Source organism: Gadus morhua, chromosome 22 (assembly GCF_902167405.1).
Source record: "Gadus morhua chromosome 22, gadMor3.0, whole genome shotgun sequence".
NCBI classification, from domain to species: Eukaryota; Metazoa; Chordata; class Actinopteri; order Gadiformes; family Gadidae; genus Gadus; species Gadus morhua.
The window spans coordinates 22,285,991-22,299,500 of record NC_044069.1 but is presented as its reverse complement, the minus strand read 5'-3'; positions in this window follow the sequence as shown (position 1 = coordinate 22,299,500).

Sequence of the window (13,510 nt, the reverse complement as noted above, 5' to 3'; positions counted from 1 at the left end):
TTAAAAAAAGGAAATGGAGCTGATGGATGTAGCACTCCTGGAAGGCCCCCGGCTGTGGAATAAAGAGTTCATCGTGGGTACCACGTGAACAGAGATGTCTGCCGCCGGGCGTCTCTGATAGGGTTTGTAATCCGGGATAATTGGCTGCTCTGAGCGACGTGGATTACAGATTAGGATGACATAGATGCTGCCGATGGTAATGAGACAGAACGAACATTCAGGCACATCGGCGAACACATTTGCACACTGACTCTCACTCTCTCTCTCACACCCTTAAACACACACACACACACACACACACACACACACACACACACACACACACACACACACACACACACGTCACACACACACACACACAAAAGCTGGCACAGTCCCACATTGATCATTTCTCATCCACACAGGGACAGAATATTAAAACCCACAAGATGAACATGGGAATATTCAACCTCATGCTGCTTTCAGTTGCCAATCTCCGAAACCAATCAACTGGGGGAGATGATGAAGACCATGGTGATCCTCGCACCACCATGTTCTTCATCATCTCCATGATGAAGACCATGTTGTTCCTCGCGCGGTTCGGTTTGTCCGTTTGCCACGTCTGCTGCTAGATGCAGGCTCCAGATACACATCTACTGCACCCTCGTCATAAGCTTGATTATACCAGGACCTGGCTGTCATCAACGTAAATACAAAGGGTTCGTATTGGAGCCCGCCCAATACGAAGACCAGGTACCATCTCAAATGGCCTTAGCCTACAGGCGCTACTGCTAAAGATGAAGGCTTTAAACCTCCTGCTCTCTCCCTCTCCCTCTCCCTCTCTCTCTCTCTCTCTTTCTCTCAATATGTCTCTCTCTTTCATGTGATCTCCAGTGTCCTTAATGCTGATAGGGGAACTTCATACATACACCATTATGTACATCAAATAGGATTGTCAATCCACAGTCAACCTCACACAGGCGCCAACCCAGGCATATGCAAGGTTATTGAGGAAAGATACATACAGTATGAGTCTAATTGATGTTATTCCTAAAGTGTAACACACATAGGGAGTAGAATATAGACAACAACGCACTTCCTGATTAAGAGTGGAGCTTTGTTAATAACTTCCTCTAAAATGGCTCTACGTGAGAATCCATGTTATGTTTACATCAGGAATTGCATTTGCATATGGAAGGTCTCCGATGACAGTCATCCTCTCCCAACAGTGGGTGGCACTCTGTCGTTAGGATCCCTTTCGTGGGGTTAGTCAGTGAAACCGGGGATTGCAAAGAGCTGAAAATATAATCTTGTCAAAAATAACAGAATGGAAGAAAAGATTCAAAAAAATATGATAAAGTATATGAAGGTAATAAAAGTCGAGTTTGTAGGAAGATAAAACACACATGCACATGTACGCGCACGCACACACACATGCATAAACACACACGCGCATACACAGAGACTCACAAACACACATATACATAAATGACACATTAGCATAGCAGTGTGCATACAGTACACCCTGGGCATCTTGAATAATAATGCATAAGGAGATTATTGTGGGCGGTTTGGCAGAAAAATACGTACGAGTGAATAAGAAAAACAAAAGAGAATGAAATAAAGGAGAAATGGAATAAAACGGTATGCGTCCATTGAGCCGAGAAAAATAATATTTTATGAAGCTTACATAAAAAGATGACATTCATCGTAGTTAGTAAATGCTCACCCACACACCCAAACACGTCACACATCACGCATAGACGTAAGTCCTCACTCTCTTATATACATGCTTACAAACAGATCTCAAGTGAACGCACTCTTGATTAAATATTGAAAAGCCCCCGTGGCAGAGAGTGAGGCACACAGTTAGTGGTCCAAGCTCCCTATCTATGAGGGAGAGGAAAACTTGAGATGAGAGCAGGAGAGAGGAAGACAGGAGAGGAGAGGATGAGAGAGAGGAGAGGATGAGAGAGAGGATGAGAGAGAGGAGAGGATGAGAGAGAGGAGAGGATGAGAGAGAGGAGAGGATGAGAGAGAGGAGAGGATGAGAGAGAGGATAGGACGAGAGAGAGGATGAGAGAGAGGAGAGGATGAGAGAGAGGATGAGAGAGAGGAGAGGATGAGAGAGAGGATAGGACGAGAGAGAGGATGAGAGAGAGGAGAGGATGAGAGAGAGGATGAGAGAGAGGAGAGGATGAGACAGAGGATGAGAGAGAGGATAGGATGAGAGAGAGGAGAGGATGAGAGAGAGGATGAGAGAGTGGAGAGGATGAGAGAGAGGATGAGAGAGAGGAGAGGATGAGAGAGAGGATGAGAGAGAGGATAGGATGAGAGAGAGGAGAGGATGAGAGAGAGGATGAGAGAAAGGATGAGAGAGAGGAGAGGATGAGAGAGAGGATGTGAGAGAGATGAGAGAGAGGAGAGGATGAGAGAGTGGAGAGGATGAAAGAGAGGATGAGAGAGAGGATATGATGAAAGAAAGGATGAGGGAGAGGATGAGAGAGAGTATAAGATCAGAGAGAGGAGAGAATGAGAGGGTGAAGAGGATGAGAGAGAGGAGAGGATGAGAGAGAGGAGAGGATGAGAGGATGAGAGAGATGAGAGAGAGGATAAGAGAGAGGAGAGGATGAGAGAGTGGAGAGGATGAGAGAGAGGAGAGGATGAGAGAGAGGATGGGAGAGAGGAGAGGAGAGAAGAGAGGAGATAGAAGCAGGAGAGAAGGAGAGGAGAGAAGGAGAATGCAGTGAGGGAATGTGTTGAGAGAGCAGAGAGGAAGATATGTGATGGAGAAAGAAAAGGGAAGGAAAAGAGGGAATGGTTGGGGAAATGACACACACGCGCGCGCACACACACACACACACACACACACACACACACACACACACACACACACACACACACACACACACACGATGTGGATGTAAAAATGCAGAGATTCAAACACACAGAATCAGTGTACAGATATTTGGTTGGTTCTTTGTTTGTTCATTTGCATTTGGAGGTGCAACGCTGTGGCATCCAGATCGCTGACGTCATGAACTGTTAAAGTCTATCAAATAGCCCCATCTAGTGGTGTCTATAGTGGATTACAGGTTAAACACTTCTACTTCTTCATTCATTTCTGATCCAGCAGTACAGTAGTCTGATTTGTGAGACTACATTTTCATATTGATAGTTTTCAACCATCTGTAACATGTACAAACTGCACAAAAGTATAACTTTTTCAACATCCTCATCGTATAACATTGTCAAAAGGCCGACCGCAATGTGAAGTGCTATTGATACTGATAGGTGACAGAGTTTTTCTCTGCTCTTCTGCTCTTTAAAATTAATTGTAATCTGTTTGATATCCTTAATTGATCAACATGAAGAAATTGAAATATTTAACAGTCATGTTATGATACATGACACAACAAAACTCAAAATAGCATTTGATAATGTGCCAATACATCAGGGATAATGACTCATTTTCTGGGGAAGAACCACGCAGAACTTCCCGGTTAGCACATTCCGTCAGGGTTTTGTCCATGCAACGCAATCCTCAAGGCCTTTTGACTGCACCTCTGGTGTAATAATAATAATAACAATAATAATGCATTTTATTTATGGGCGCCTTTCTTGACACTCAAGGTCACCTTACAAAATCAAACATCCATAGTAGCAAACAACAAAAAAACAACAAAAACAACCTAATAAAACAGTGTACAAGAGAAAAAACTGTTCATTCTAGTCCCAAGAATGCAACTGACTCAAAGGGAGTAGGCTTGGGTGAATAGATACGTTTTCAGGTGAGATTTGATTGGTTGGTTGGTTGGTGTGATCCACATCTGACCTTCCTCTTGCTGGTAATCTTCGCCCCTCATCCGATGATTGAAGACGTTTCCTCGTGCCAAGGATGGGCGTCAACGCTGTCTGTGAGCTGGGACAGTTGGGTGTGCCGCAACTCCGCCGCGTGGGTTTTAAAAAAACCGACCGGGGCTCCCCGGGGGCTCAGCGGGTAGAGCGGGTAGCATTAGGGCTCAGTCCTGCCCGCAGCGACACGTTTTAGAGTCCTGCCCGGGGTCCTTTGCTGCATGTCCTCCCCTCTCTCTCCCATACATTCCTGTCTTACTTACTCTTCGATAACCTTCCAAATAAATTCTTTAATAAATAACATAATTTATTTTTCCTCCCCCAGAGGAGAGCCCTGAGCTGTGGTTGGACTGTGAGGATGTGGGCCTCTGGTCACGGGGCTCTGTAAGGCCAGGTTCTTGGACGCGGCAGGACAGGAGCGAGGGGCCCATGGTTTGTGGTGGTTGATTGTATCTGGGGTGAATTGGAGTGGTAAGGGGGATTCAACAGGCTGTACCCTGATCCCCCTGTTTGGTTGTCTTTCCGGGTCGGGGGGGGGCGGGGGGGATCTTAACCTTGGCCTGTCTAAAGCTGTCTGAGGGCGCACTCGCGAAAAGTTGCCCTGTACTGTACTCAAGTATGATTGACCCCCACTGTGCCGCTGGCCTGTGCTCACACTAGGCAATCTTAACTGGGCCTGATTACGGTTGCCTCTTGTACATACAAGTTGCGTATCCGTAGTGGCGGGAAAGTTCACTTTCTACGTGAACTAGTTCAAAGTTCAGTTCACAAATTTTTAAATGAACTAATTCAGTTAAACGTTCATAATTTAATATTTTGTGCCAAGTTCACAGTTCCAAAAAATGAACTAGTTCATATTTCTTTTTTTCAATGTTGCTGTGAGCTATAATTTTATTACGGTATTTTGAACATTTTGCCCCCTTTGTTGTTTGTCTAGGATGAAATAGAGTGGTTAAATCAAGTATCGTAGCGAAATACAGTTTCTATCGTGTTTTATTGCACATTTAGCGCATTTTGTAAATCCCATTGATTTCTGTTGGAATACTCATTGCTCGTTGACCGGAAACAGAAAGGGGGGTTTTCACGTTTGGTTGTAGTCTTTTTCGCTCGGTTATAGCCCTACTGTTGAGACGGAGAACGGAGCGAAAGACTACAACCAAACATAAATATCCCCCCTTTCCGTTTCCGGCCAACAAGCAATGATTCTAGGAGGTATTCTAGTCCACTGAGGTATGAGCCAGAGAGCTAACGTTATGGATTGTACACATTTACAATTCAAAATTCATCTCAGCCTTTATGCCACAGATGCTCTAGGGTCCATACAGCATATAACTGCGTTGTCTGATTATAGTATAATTCATTTTCCCCAATTTAACAGCTCGTTTTGAAGAATAATCACTGCGCCATTCGTTTCAATGGGAATCACGACGGTCTATACTTTAAAAATAAAGTATACAGGTATATATTTATACTTTGAAATTCGTCCCAGCCTTTATACGACAGATACTATAGGGTCTATAGCATATAACCGCATTTTCTGATTACAGTTTAATATAACAGTAAGCTGACAACACCGCAACTGCAAATTAACCACACAGAGATAACCATGGCAACTGGTCACAACACGGCGTTCTGTGAGCGCATCCGCCGTGTTGATAAACGAATAACCCCCTATTGAACGAAGTTAAACCGAGTGAGCGTGCCGTTCACAGACACCAGAATGAACGAGCTCACAGTAACGTTCATCAGGCAGTAATGCAGTACGTTCAGTTCACGTTCGCCCAAAATATGAACGTGTTCAGGCACAACACTGCATTTCCGTGCGGGTGCGCGTGAGGGTTCATTAGCATCTGTACCGTGGCCTGAGCACAACTCTCGAAGTGAACTGAGGACACAGAATTTAACTGTACTTGACTACGGATGGCGTGCTCACATGATCTAGACTTTAGGGGGCAAGGTACAGATGGCCTAGTGTGAGTGCGCCCTGAGGTTTACAGAACTAGGGTTTTTGCGTTCTTCGTTCTTCAGTAGTGAGTGCACGATGTAACACGTCCGTGTCAGTGAGAAGGGTCCATCTGCAGGCTTGGGCGTTTCCGTCATGACACAATAACGCCCTTTAGGCGTTCCTGGTAGCGTTTCATCGACCAATCACAAGGTGTTTGGAAAGGCATACTGGGTTTCGCAAGGCATACTGCGAAGCACAGTCGCAATGCATACTTTCCTTCCTTAATGGCAGTTTTACCTCTCATTAGATTTAGCAATCATGGAGCCCCAACTTGGCTAACGTTAGTTCATTTCTCCCTCAGTGGGTTAGTAGTGTTTGTTGCTCCCTCAGTGGAGGGTTAGTGTTGTTTGTTGCCCCCTCAGTGGAGGGTTAGTGTTGTTTGTGGTTCTTTCTGTGTTATCAAGACTCATTTATGCAATAAATGGTATATTGGTTGAAACTCTGCTACTCTCTTCTGTTCTTTAAACGCCCGGTATTATATTCATTGTTGCCCCCCCTTCCCCCTGGACACCAACGGGGTGGGTCGTAACAATGAATATAATACCGGGCGTTTAAAGTACAGAAGAGAGTAGCAGAGTTTCAAAAAAATAAAACGGATGTTTTGCAGGTGCACACACACACACACACACACACGCACACACGCACACACGCACGCAGGCGCACACACAAAAAAACGCAGGTACACACACGCAGGTACACACACGCAGTTACGCAAACGTACACGCAGGCACGCAGACTCAGGCACGCAGACACGCCACAAACTCCTCCACACTAAACGCTGTCACACCAGCCATCACGCCGACAATAGCGCTTAGCCGCTAGGCTAAGCTACCAACACTTTAGCGTGTCACCAACTCACTCCGGGGCAGACGTAATAACTATTAACGCCGGATGCTGCACACACCAACAAACCCAACCTTACGGTGCGGCCACACCAAACGCGTTACTCGCGTTGGACAACGCGAGTAACGCGCCTAACCTGACGCTTGACCAGTGTGTGGTGGTTCAACGCTTCCAACGCGTCAACGCGCCAACGCAGCTAGATGAGTCCATGTCCATGCAAGTGAACGGAGCGTTCCCTCTTCGTCATAACTATCAAACCAAACATCCTTCACATTCACTGAGCGAACATTATGAAAGTAAAATGCACATTTCTCGCTAAAAATGTTTCCATAAAGGCATTTAATGGCGTAACTATGTAACTATTTCCACCCAGAATGAAGAAAGATGTCGACCGTGGCTGCGCTGGAGTCCGAGGTAGGAAACCCAAACGCCGCCGTGTTTGGGTGCATGATAGAGTTTAGATCGGGTTAGATTAAATAATCTCGGATATAAATAACAATAATCGGGTTAAATAACTTCACATGGTGTGTCTGGTGTGTTTCCAGCATTCGTAGTGTTGATCAGCAGATATATAGTCCGCCAAGACGTTGAGGTTGCTTAGCAACCAGAGACTCTGTCCATGCAAGTGAACGGAGCGTTCCCTCTTCGTCATAACTATCAAACCAAACATCCTTCACATTCACCGAGCGAACATTATGAAAGTAAAATGCACATTTCTCGCTAGAAATGTTTCCATAAACGCATTTAATGGCGTAACTACGTTACTATTTCCACCCAGAATAAAGAAAGATGTCGGCCGTATGCTTCTGTGCAGGCTCACTACTCTCTGCCAGTGACGTCGGGTCAAGCTCCACGGTGATTGGCCACCGCGGCAAAGCGTCACGCGTTGGAGCGTTGAAAGTTCAATTTTCTGAACTCCGGGCGTTGGTGCGTTGGGCGCGTTAATGCGTTTACGTGCGTAATTACGTGCAACTGCCGCGCCTAACGCCCCCAACGCAACGCTTCAACGCTTCAACGCGTGTACCACGCCTAGACCAATGGTTCCCTATGCAAAAATGCCGATTTTCAACGCCCCTAACGCGAGCAACGCGGTTGGTGTGGCCGTACCATTACAATAAACAAACATCCCCCAGACCCTACCTAACGAGAACTAACCTGTCTATCTTCTGGAGCGTGCCGGGCTCGAGGCGACTTGAAAGGCAAAACTTCTGCGACCGGAGTCTTGAAACGCCTACCTCCGTCGGGGAACTCTATCCCCTCCCAGGATTTACTCCGAAAATAATAAAGGAAAACAAAAAACAAGTGTCCGAAGGAGGAGCCGCTGTGCGACCCAGCTGGACACTTCTGTCTAACTGAGGGAGTCGTTAGTAACCTGTGAAGGCGGGAGCGTGCACACCCGGACGCCAATACCCACTGTGAACCACTGGAAGTGACTTTTCACTTAGAAAACAAACTCAAAACAACTAGAAACATCTCAGATAATTTCTTTAAACGATCCCGGACGACTCCCCAATTGTTACGACCCACCCCGTTGGTGTCCAGGGGGAAGGGGGGGGGCAACAATGAATATAATACCGGGCGTTTAAAGAACAGAAGAGAGTAGCAGAGTTTCAACCAATATAACATTTATTGCATAAATGAGTCTTGTTAACACAGAAAGAACCACAAACAAACAACACTAACCCTCCACTGAGGGGGCAACAAACAACACTAACCCTCCACTGAGGGGGCAACAAACAACACTAACCCTCCACTGAGGAAGCAACAAACAACACTAACCCTCCACTGAGGGAGAAATGCCACGACGAAGAGCCCACGGAGCTCCGACTCGCGACCGACAGCAACCCCACTCGGTTCGCCTATCTGGCCCACTGGACACGTCTGCTCTCATCCCTGCAGCTTAATACCAATCCACGTGATTACTGAGGGGCTGCAGGTGTGTCTGATCAGTCCGACGGGGAGGGTGATACCTGGAACAGCACACAGAACAGCAGAGGAAAAACACACACACGTAACATATGCTACTCGTACTTACTACTAGAACTTATTTTGAAATTTCTCTTTTTGAGAAAATCCAACTAGCGAATGTTCCAGATGTTGACAGCCGTGCAAAGAAGGAGAAGAAAAAAGGAAATAATTCTCAGCACAATTTGAATTGTGTTTAAATATGCTACAGTGGTCATTTGTTTAGCCAATTCATGTTAAACAATGAGGGTTTTGATTGACCCGACCCGGCCCGCCGATATTTCCCACCATTATCCTTTGATCGAGCGTTTGTGTTTTTTTTGTTTTCGTTATCATTGATTTATTGGCCTAATTGTAGACTGTGTTGACGGTCTCTATGGTTACTGCTGCTGCGTGCTAACGTCACGGGGACGCACAGCATGCTGGGGCGCGTTGGTCGTTGTTGTTGGTTGGAACTGGGCTAATAAAGCTAGTGGGTGTAACACCGTTCGCTGCCTACACTATCATCATTCATGCACATCTACATGGTGTCAGAAGTGAGCCGAATCTAATTTAAGATGGCACAAGGACTCCGCCGGATCGACCCGCTCGTCTTTAATGAGGATATCGCTCACAACTGGGAGAAGTTCAAGCGGGAATGGCATGTCTATAGCAACGCCGGGCTGGCGACGGCTAGTACGAAAGTGCAAGCCTACACGTTTCTCAACCTCGCCGGTCCGGAGGCATTGGATAAATTCGACACATTTGATTTTGCGGCCGACGAGGATCGCGAGGACCCTGCCGTGCTGGTAAAGAAATTTGAGGAATTATGCCTGCCGGTAAAGAACGTGATTATGGACAGACATGCATTCAACACAACTGACCAGAAACGGCATGAGTCAATCCAGTCATATGTTTCCGCGTTGAAGGTCATGGCCAAGAAATGTGACTTCGGAACACTGCATGATGAACTGATTAGAGATCGTTTGGTCTGTGGTATTCACAATGACTCTGTCCGTGCACAGCTTTTAAAGGAGAAGAAACTGACGCTTAATTCGGCCGTTGAGATCTGCATGCTACACGAACGATCTGAGAAGGGCAACAGAGAACTAAAAAAGGAAGCAGAGGTGTGCACAGTGCAATTCGACCCATGCACAAACTGTGGTGGCCAACACGCACCAGACCGGAACAAATGTCCAGCGCTCAACAAGCGCTGCAACACGTGTGGAAGAATGAACCATTTTTCTAGATGCTGCAGATCAGGCAAACCGTTTGCCCCCAACAGGCCAGGGCAGGCTCCGCCCCCCGCTGCACGCAGAGGCAGATACACACACGTGAGTGAACTTGACACGCAGCCACTGCAAGGGCCAACTGATGTGTTTCACTGTGAGACTGTGGAAATGTATTACTGTGAGAGCATAGACAAGCCAGAGGATGTGCGTGGACAAGATGAGAGGTTTGCTGAGCTGTCTGCATGCAACACTGGCAGACAACTGACTGTGAAAATTGACACTGGGGCCAAATGCAACGTCATATCCAGGGCTCTTCTACAGTACATTGATCCTACTGCTCACGTCAACCTCAACAAAAAAGCAAATCTTGTAGCGTACGGAGGTCATATAATCCAGACTCTTGGTGCGGCAGACATGGTTTTTAGTTGTGGTTTGCTAATGCCGCTTTTCCACCGCACATGTAGCTCGACTCGACACGACACGACTCGACACGACTCGACACGGTAGCAGCGCGGGTCCTTTTCCACCGCAAATAGTACCTCCGGGACGTGGGCGGGGTCGGCTGCGCGAAAGGGCCGTGACGTATTTTTGTACGCGACGCAAACAACACCTACGTAACCCACACATGGACAAAACCCACATAACAACAATGGAGAACATCGATGCGATGGTATTCGTGTTCGTATTATTAGCTGGCATGTTGAAGAAGTGGAATATGTTGGCTGCGGCGCTGCTATGGCTGTTACCAGCATGGTGGCCATGTCGCTCTCGTGACTTCGTCACACTCTCTGGCCAATCAGTGGCCGGCCGTCTGCCGACGTCACCTTTTAGCATCGGCTCAGCCGCTTGGAACCTAGAGCGAGGCGGTACTAGAAAAAGCAGCCACTTCAGGTACCAGATACCATGTTTTCGCGGTGGAAACGCAAAAAAGGCGAGCTGAGTCGAGTCGAGTCGAGTCGTGTCGAGCTGGTACCATGCAGTGGAAAAGCGGCATTAGTTTCCAAGTTGTGGACAGAAACGTCAAACCACTGCTGGGTCTCAGAGACAGTGTCCGGCTCGGCTATGTGATTTTTGGACCAGAGGTGCATGCCGTCGTCCAGCAGGAGGCGCCAGGGCTGACGGAGTACAAGGACCTGTTCGACACCAGCGCCATTGGCAAGCTGCCGGTGGTGTATCACATGCGCCTGGATAACACCGTGCACCCAACTGTATGCGCTCCAAGACGGGTGCCACTGGCCATGAAGGACAAGATTGTGGCGGAACTGCATAGAATGACCCGACTCAGAGTCATCACACCGGTTCAGGAACCCACTGAATGGGTTTCAGCCATGGTGGCTGCGAGCAAACGAGATGGGAGCATTAGACTTTGCATCGACCCCGTCAACCTCAACAAAGCACTCCTCAGACCCCACCACCCGTTGAAAACTGTGGAAGAGGTGATCGCTGACATGCCTGATGCCAAGCTGTTCAGCATTCTGGATGCTAAGTGTGGTTTCTGGCAGGTGCCGCTCAGCAAAGAATCCTTGAAACTCACCACCTTCATGACTCCTGTGGGCCGTTATGCCTTTCTGCGGATGCCCTATGGCATCACCACGGGGAGTGAAGTTTTCCAGCGGTGCATGGAGCAGCTTTTCGAAGGACTGCCGTGTGCAATTGTGATAGATGACATTTTAGTGTGGGGCCGTTCGAGGGAGGAGCATGATCTCCGTCTCCGCCAAGTCATGGACAGGATACGGGCTGTCAATCTCAGACTGAACCCTGAGAAGTGCCGTTTCAGGGTCACTGAGGTTGCTTATGTCGGTCACCTGCTCACCAACCAGGGTGTGAAACCCGACCCTGCCAAGACCGCTGCCGTCCGCCTGTTTCCCCCGCCTGAGGACAAGAACGGTCTCCTAAGGTTCCTAGGCATGACCAACTACTTGGCCAAATTTGTACCAGACTACAGCGAGGCAACGGCGCCCCTGCGCGAGCTGTTGCGCCAGGATGTAGACTGGTGCTGGCTGGAGCTCCACACAGCGGCGTTCACAAAGCTGAAGGAACTTATCGCAGGTCCCCCAGTTCTGCGGTACTTTGATGTGCACCAACCTGTTGTGCTGTCAGCTGACGCCTCACAGCACGGACTAGGTGCTGTCTGCCTCCAAAACGGCAGACCGGTGGCTTTCGCTTCCAGGGCCCTCACGGAGACTGAGTCACGCTATGCTCAGTTTGAGAAAGAGCTCCTGGCCCTTGTCTATGCTTGCACAAAATTCCATCACTACATATATGGACGGGCTGTGACTGTTGAGACTGACCATCAGCCGCTCGTTACCATACTGAAAAAGCCACTTCACACAGCCTCTGCGCGCCTACAAAGGATGATGCTCCGCTTGCAGCGTTACAACCTCGACGTCATCTACAAGAGGGGCAGGGAGCTCTACGTCGCTGATGCTCTCTCCCGTGCACATCTGCCCTCCACTCACCAAGCTGAGGACATGGAGGAGTACGAGGTTATGGTGGTGGACGTCCTCTCCTCACACAGGGTTGAGGAACTGAAGCGTGAGACGTTGGCTGATCCTCTCTGCCGGCGTCTCGCTGAGGTCGTTTCTGCAGGCTGGCCCGATGCATTTAGGGAGGTGCCACGTGACCTGCGACCGTTCTACGCCATGAGAGAGGAACTCACGAGTGACAGTGGTTTGCTCCTCCGTGGACGGCGGTTCATCATTCCACACTCCCTCCAGCATTACTACATGCAACAGCTGCACCAGGGCCACCCTGGTCTCGAGGCCACGAAGCGCAGGGCCAGGGAGACAATGTTCTGGCCGACTATCTACACTGACATTGAAAGGGAGGTTTCCAGGTGTGCCCCCTGCAATGCTCTCAAGCCACACCAGCCTAAGGAGCCCCTTCAACTGCATGACATCCCTGACCTACCCTGGTCCCTCACCGCAGCAGATGTTTTTGAGTGGGAGGGGAAGGAGCATCTTGTGCTTGTGGACTCCTACTCTGGCTGGTTCGAGATAGACCGGCTCTCGGGCACAACAAGCGCCACATTGGTGGCCAAGTTTAAACGACACTTTGCTACTCACGGGGTACCACAGCAACTCATGACAGACAATGCTGCTTACTTCACAAGCAGGGAGTTCCGGGAATTTGCTCGCAAGTGGGACTTCTGTCATGTCACCAGCAGTCCACTGTACCCTCAGTCCAATGGGCTTGCTGAGAGGGCTGTGCGCTCGGCAAAGCACCTGCTGGAGAAATGTGCACGCGATAGAACGGACATAGACGCCGCTCTCCTCAGTCTTCGCAACATGCCCAGGGACGGGTTGCCGTCGCCAGCTCAATGCCTGCTCTCTCGGCGCACCAGGGCTTTCATTCCCATGACCAAAGCCATGTACTCACCCGAAGTGGAGACACGGGTCCAGATGGCTCTAACACAGGTGAGACAGAGTGGAAAGGCCTACTACGACAAGTCAGCTAGGCCACTGGCTCCACTGCGAGCTGGGCAGACAGTGAGAATGCAGACAAAGAGAGGACACGACAGGCTGGCAACAGTGCTAGGAACAGCACCACAACCGAATAGTTACCAGGTCCAGGCTGGAGATGCAACATATGTGAGGAACAGACGCCACCTACTCCAGACACCTGAGACCTATGTTCCTGACTCCACGGCAGG